This window comes from Mytilus trossulus, chromosome 8 (genome assembly GCF_036588685.1).
Source record: "Mytilus trossulus isolate FHL-02 chromosome 8, PNRI_Mtr1.1.1.hap1, whole genome shotgun sequence".
Classification (NCBI taxonomy): domain Eukaryota; kingdom Metazoa; phylum Mollusca; class Bivalvia; order Mytilida; family Mytilidae; genus Mytilus; species Mytilus trossulus.
In genome coordinates this window covers 71,983,266-71,991,258 of record NC_086380.1, presented here as the reverse complement: position 1 = coordinate 71,991,258, position 7,993 = coordinate 71,983,266, and positions in this window count along the sequence as shown.

Sequence of the window (7,993 nt, the reverse complement as noted above, 5' to 3'; positions counted from 1 at the left end):
GAGAAGAACATGACCGTGTGCAATGCCAAGTTACAGGTATCGACAGATTGTAGATCCAAGTCCATTTAAAGGTAAAATACGGAAAAATGGAATTTTATTTTTACAAAATTTACTTTTGGATACTTTCTTATGATCATACATGTAAACAAGCTTTCTGTCCAAGTTTGGTAGAAATCCCGTACAGTTAAAGAAAGTTATTAAAATTTCAAAAACTTTTTTCACAGAGTGGATATTTGTGGACACACAGTCGACGACGATGATGACGCCGACGGAACGTAGGATCGCCAAGTCTACTAAAGTCGAAAGCTCGACAAAAATCTATTGTATTCTATAAAGTTTAATTTATCAATCGTTTTGTTTGAGAATCTCTTATAATAATTCACAATGATAACTTTGTATGTTAGAGGGCATACGGGGATCTATATTGTTTAAACATATTTATTTATAGTGGATTGGGAAACAAGTTTTGCAACTTATATTAATCCCTTTCCACTTTGCGGGTGCGAGTTCTGCCTTGTAGGGCATTAGCCTATTCTTTTTCGAAATCTACAAGCCAAGGGTGTCTTTAACGTGCAAGATATATGGCTCTCTCTTAACTAGGGTCAGCCATTTATCGTCCCCTTCCGACGGACTATCATCTAGTTGTTAACTTCTATGTCATTTGGTCTCTGGTCTTATTAGCAGCAGTTATGCCACATCTTATCATGTGTAGGTTAGCCATAAAATTTATACGGATATATCATAAAACTAAACTATGATTATGAAAAGGTAAACTTATTTCAGGACGTTATGTAACAATTTAAGAAAAACCTTACCGGGTAGGTATGTCTCAGTGTGTTGACTTGTGGTTGGCTGGAACAAAATATAAAGATATCAATTATATAATAACAACATAGCTGATAAAAAAGAAAAAGAAAAATCACAAAAATACTGAACTTAGAGAAAAATGAATTAGGAAAGTCCATAATCACATGGCAAAATCAAATAACAAAACATATCAAAAACGAATGAACATTTAGAACTGTCATATTCCTGACTTGGTACAGGCATTTTCAAATGTAGAAAATGGTGGACTAAACCTGGTTCTATAGCGCTAACCCTCTCACTTTAATGACAGTCTCATCAAATAACATTTTGGTTTTCCATGGGCAAAAAATTTTGTAGGTGTATTTGTACTTTGAAGCAAAAATACATGGTGATTGATATTAACATGAACATTTTTTTTCTTCTAAATTCAACAAGTTAATTGCACTATTTTTATTTATGAGCTTACGTAATTTGAGGCGAATCAAATCTTTAGTTACATACATTTTCTATACAGAAATGATTAAATATTTGTTCAAGCGGATTACCATTGAAATTTGAAAACAGCGGTTACTTCACTTCTTAAGAAAGGAAAGCAACAATATTGTCAACCAGACGTTATTGCATTCGCCACGAATTCCAGTTTGAAATTTACCGTCCTGGCCAATTTTTTTAGAACCAAACAATACAAATGAAATGCATTTTTCATGGAATGTGTCTAGATATGGAGCATAAAATATTAATTATATGGATTCCCTGAAAGAGTCATTTAAATGTACGATAAAATTTAAAACAATGTTATTCTCAAAAAAATGTTTAACCCCGCTGCATGTTTGCGCCTGTCCCAAGTCAGGAGCCTCTGGCCTTTCGGTTAGTACTGTGTTATTTTTAATCCTTTAATACTATTTTTTTTTTTTTTTTTTTTTCTATTTCGGAGTTAAGTATTCACGTATACTATCACTAAACTAGTATACATTTTTGTTTAGGGGCCAGCTGAAGCACGCCTCCGGGTGCGGGATTTTCTCGCTGTATTTGAGACCCATTGGTGGCTTTCAGCTGTTTTCTGCTCTCTGGTCGGGTTGTTGTCTCTTTGACACATTCCCATTTCCATTCTCATTTTTATTTCCGTCAAAACACTTTAAATGATGGAATCAGTGTAAAATCATTATCTTACCGGCTATCTTATGTGGTGTTTATTTAAGTGATGAAGTCTTCAATACCGTATACAATAGTATTAAGAACCTACTTCCTTAGTTTGGTCTATGCAAAAACAATTGCCAACAATAACAACTTGTTAGCTTTAAATGTGTTTTATGAATTTTTTTTTTCAATCGTTTATCAGTAATTTCTGCGTCTGTTGAAACCTTTCAGATTTTTCCTCAACACCGTTTTGTTTTTATTAAGGGACGACACGTAACCACCAAGTGCTACTAACCGTGTATTGAAGTAAGCCCCGCCTACTAAAAAGTAAAAACGACAAAAATACTGAACTTAGAGGAAAATCAATTCGGAAAGTCCATAATCATATGGCAAAATCAAATAACAAAACGTATCAAATACGAATGGACAAGAACTGTCAAATTCCTGACTTGGTACAGGCATTTTCAAATTTTCCAATGTAGAATATACACGGTCGCCACGTGGTTGCTTTAAACCAATTGTATGCCTAGAGGGTAAAAAGTAAAATCACAAAATTCTGAACTCAGAGGAAAATCAATTTGGAAAGTCCATAATCACATGGCAAAATCAAAAAACAAAACGCATCAAAAACGAATGGACAAGAACTGTCATATTCCTGACTTGGTACAGGCATTTTCAAATGTAGAAATGGTGGATTTAACCTGGTTCTATAGCGCTAACCCTCTCACTTTAATAACAGTCTCATCAAATTCCGCTACATTTACATGATGCGTTAAATAAACAGTCACAATTAATGAAATAGTCAAAATATGGGTACATCAGTCATCATCGTATAACAATTTTAAAAGGAACAATTTAACAGGACACAAAAACATCTACTATCTACGAACACATGGATTGATTTGAGTGTCTGACGTCAGAAAAATTATATGCGTCACATAAATTTGTCGTTCAATGTGCATACAAACAATTTTAAAATTTACATAGGCAATGTACGCATACAGGGTTAAAAAATCAAAAGTATGTAAGAATAAATTACAGAAATAGACCGAGATTCAAACTAGTCCAAAAGTTATACATAGAATTTATGAGAATCCAAAACTTTTAAAAGGAACAATTTAACAGGACACAAAAACATCTACTATCTACGAACACATGGATTGATTTGAGTGTCTAAGAATGTATAGGAGGTTAGATAAAGAATAATACCTTAACTTGTATATAGAGTCATACCTTTATATCATCATCAAATAACGTGGGATCTACTTTTAATACCTTGGCTGTTTCGTTGACGATTTGATAAAACGCAGCTACTTTCTTGGCTTTGTCATAACTCAATGGATTTAAATTACAAAAAGTTATACTTGGAAAATCCAACTTTGAGTAAGTAGTTGATATTTGTGTGTTTACACTTTCGCTGAAAATCAATAAATAGAATAAATTAATTAAAATACGTGTATACCTTTTTTCTATATGAACAACTCTATTGTATTCGGAGTAAAACTGTGGAAGCATCAATCTCAACCATTCGTCACAACTCGGCCGATTCCGTAATAAGGAGAGTAGCGGATTCACCCGAGGATTGACGATTGCAATCTCAACATCCATTCGTCACAAATCGGCCAATTCCGTAATAAGGAGAGTAGCGGATTCACCCGAGGATTGACGTTTGCAATCTCAACATCCATTCGTCACAACTCGGCCGATTCCGCAATAAGGAGAGTAGCGGATTCACCCGAGGATTGACGTTTGCAATCTCAACATCCATTCGTCACAACTCGGCCGATTCCGTAATAAGGAGAGTAGCGGATTCACCCGAGGATTGACGTTTGCAATCTCAACATCCATTCGTCACAACTCGGCCGATTCCGTAATAAGGAGAGTAGCGGATTCACCCGAGGATTGACGATTGCAATCTCAACATCCATTCGTCACAACTCGGCCGTTTCCGTAATAAGGAGAGTAACGGATTCACCCGAGGATTGACGTTTGCAATCTCAACATCCATTCGTCACAACTCGGCCGTTTCCGTAATAAGGAGAGTAACGGATTCACCCGAGGATTGACGTTTGCAATCTCAACATCCATTCGTCACAACTCGGCCGATTCCGTAATAAGGAGAGTAGCGGATTCACCCGAGGATTGACGATTGCAATCTCAACATCCATTCGTCACAACTCGGCCGTTTCCGTAATAAGGAGAGTAACGGATTCACCCGAGGATTGACGTTTGCAATCTCAACATCCATTCGTCACAACTCGGCCGTTTCCGTAATAAGGAGAGTAACGGATTCACCCGAGGATTGACGTTTGCAATCTCAACATCCATTCGTCACAACTCGGCCGATTCCGTAATAAGGAGAGTAGCGGATTCACCCGAGGATTGACGATTGCAATCTCAACATCCATTCGTCACAACTCGGCCGATTCCGTAATAAGGAGAGTAACGGATTCATCCGAGGATTGACGTTTGCAATCTCAACATCAACTCCACCGCTAGGAGCGCACTGAACTACTAGGCCACCAACTAGGAGGGTCTGGATTGGGAGTCCTTCATCTATGTATTCTTTAATTATTTAGGTCATTTTTCTTCATTCTATAGATATATGAAGATGTGGTAAGCATGCCAAGGAGAAACCTCTGCATCCAAGTCGCAATTTATAAAAGTAAACCATTAAAGATCATGATACGGTTTTCAACACGGAGCCTTGGCTCATATTTTTTTCTTCGTAATTAAATTCTTTATATTTGAGCACACAATTAATCTCTATTCATAATATGTCGGGCTATTTTTTTTTTTTGCATTAAAATCATATAAATATAATTAATGTTGTTAAAAAGTGGTGTGAATTAGATTAAACCAGAGGATACCGAAAGGTATTGCAATTTTAAAGCCTGAAGTACAACGCAGCGTCTAAAACATAACTTATTAATTACCTTGTGTACTGACCAATGAGGCGGTATATCTGAAAAACACACATTGTAAACGATCCTAAACAAATACAAGTCCAGAAAATCTTCTGCAAGATATAAGTAGCATCTCCGAATCGTCCAACCCCGTGGATAGACGTATAACCAGAAAACGCTTTCAGCTTCGAGACCAACATCTTGCTAAGTTGAGGTCGTCCGGAAATGGGATCCAAATGCAGTTGTCTCCGAATATTTATTAGTCATACAGTATTACATACGGGAATTTTAATTTTAAATTCAATTTAAAATGCACAATAATTCGCTATAGAAATTAGTGTCTAACAATAATTCAGTCTGTCAACTATCTCAATGAAAGCTTTGAATCATTAAATTATTTGTCCAATATGATATTCAATAATTGATGAAATAAAGTCCTCTGGGGAAGATTTTAGTCATTCACAGACTTTTGATAGTTACAGTTGTCAGGAGATTCCGTGAAATTGATCTGTTCAAATTAGCAACACCGAATCAATTGAAATTTGAATTTCTCAGAACAAATCTTATTACGAATGCTTTTCAATAGTGTTAATTTTGGTTTAAACGTTGCCGGTTAATTTAAATTCTACAGAAAAGCGATTCGGACGTGTAGAAGAAGATATCTTAAATAAGTTAAGGAAAAGTACCTAACTATGTTTTTACCTAACTATGCATTATCGGAGAAACAAGCAAACCAACATCGAGTGTAAAATAAAACTGAGAATGGAAATAGGGAATGTGTCAAAGAGACAGCAACCCAACCAAAGAGAAACCACAGCAGAAGGCCATTAATGGGTCTTCAACACAGCGGGAAAATTCCACACCGATGGCGTGCTTCAGCTGGTCCCTAAACAATAATGTATAGTCTAGTTCAATGATAATTGAGGCCAAACTAAACTCCAAAACATCTAAATGAACTCAAATTCAAAATCATAGGAGTAGAACAAAGGACAGAGGCTCCTGACTTGGGACAGGCGCAAGAATGGTTTAGAGTTTAACACTAAACATGAAAGAATGATGAAGGTGTTCTTAAACAATAACCACCAATCAATCATCTCTTCAATAAAAGCTTAAACTGACTTAATCTGAAAAAAAGTATATGTTCTTCATTTTAATAAGAGGGTCTAGAAAGAGATATTCTTAATTTTTGAATGCCAATTTTCTCTATAGTCTTTATAGATTTACTTCATTGTTCTATTCTTTATGTTCAAGCCCCCCCCCCCATCATTCTCTATTATTTGCCTGTTTTTTCTTTGTTCTTTTTTAGGGGGACCATTTTTCTGAGGTAATGGTCCATTATTCTCTATATTGTAAACCCGCATCCATACCCTCTTGTAACAATAGTTTTCGTACAGGAAACAATATAAAACGTACCGGAATACAGTCAATATTTCGGAATTAAATGCAGAAATATTTAACAAAACTTTTACATTCATCCTTCAAAATGTCTAATGCAATGATGACTGGATAACATCGATATCAGTTTTGATATAATTGAAACATTTATCTAGTAAAAAGAAAAGTAACAAAAAAAAAGGCATATTCAAAAGACAATTCCTTAACTTAAAATGATGATGGTATTAAAACCATGCAATTTTCTATTGAATTTCAGTTACTTTATCTCTTTTGATATATTAAATCGTACGTTTGCAAATGTTCCACCAGAAATATGTTTTTGAATTTTGCTTGGTCAAGTGAAACTTAATATTGTTGATAAAAACATCTTTTCGTGACAGGGATATACAATGTTGTGTCCAATCTGTGACTGCATGGTCAATTGTATTCTACATAGCTATGGGGGTGGTTATCCAATATTTTTTGTATAACTCGAATAATTAATACCTTTTTTTAATTCGCATATATATATATAGTTATAGGTATAATATACTGTTTTTTTTGGGTTATAGTTAATTTTTTTTATTTTTTAACACAGTGCAATGACCATACGTACAGAAGCGTATTAGGGACATTTCAAATCTCTGAATTTAGACTTAAACTTGAAATTTCGACTTTTTGAAAACTCTAAATTTTGACTTTTTGAAAACTCTAAAGTTTTACTTTTTGAAAACTCGAAATTTTAAATCAAAATTTCGAGAATTGAAAAGTTAAAATTTCAAGTTAAAGTAAAAAAAATCGAGATTTGAAATGTCAAAATATCGACTTTGAGAAAAAAGTTCACTGCCAATTTTATATTTACTATGTTCCTAATACGCTTCAGACTATACGTTCTTCCGGGTTGGATAGGCTATATTCCTTTCGGAATACAATCGGGTCTTTTCATTGAATTACCATAGATTGATTATGTGTCATTAATTGTTAAATTAATACTTAATCATAACATTGTCCTGGAAACAGAGCTACGGAAGAATTAGTTATTAAATATTAAATAATTTTATCATAATATAAAGTCAGATAATTGATTCTCAAACAATTAACAAAGTTTATTAATTAAAGAAATCGGCCTGGGGACCTATATATGTACGAGTTACACAGCAAGACATGTAAGAACTTCATGTATATTAAGAATTATGAATTATGAAAAATAATGTATCAGGGAAAAGTTGAAGTATAGGTCATAGAGATGTATCATAACGATCAAATACATGAGAACTAAATTTGAAATCAAAGTACTGAAGTACTGAACATCGGATGACCGCAAGTTTTGGTGGATGGTCACAAACACTTGTCTCAGAAAAAAACAAAGTTTAACATTTCTGGAATTTCAGTACTTCAGTACTTTGATTTATTAATATTTTGGTTCCCACAAAAACACATTTGTGACTTTACGCCGTTCTCTCTTTGAAAATATAACACGAAAAAATATTTAAATTGCTTCAATCGAAAAGCTTGATCTGAATTCTAGTTTCCAGCTTTTAACAAACAATAAATGGTTAAGATTTTTTCAATGTCACAAGTGACTCAGGAATCTGTGGCCTTTGTAAGTCTTGCATTTTTTTTCATATTTTAGTTCATAATATATTTCGGAGTATAGTATGGCGTCTATTGTCACTGAACTAGACTAAGTACACACTTTTGTTTAGGGGCAAGCTGAAGCACGCCTCTGGGTATTCGATTGTTGTCCCATTGACACATTTTTCATTTCC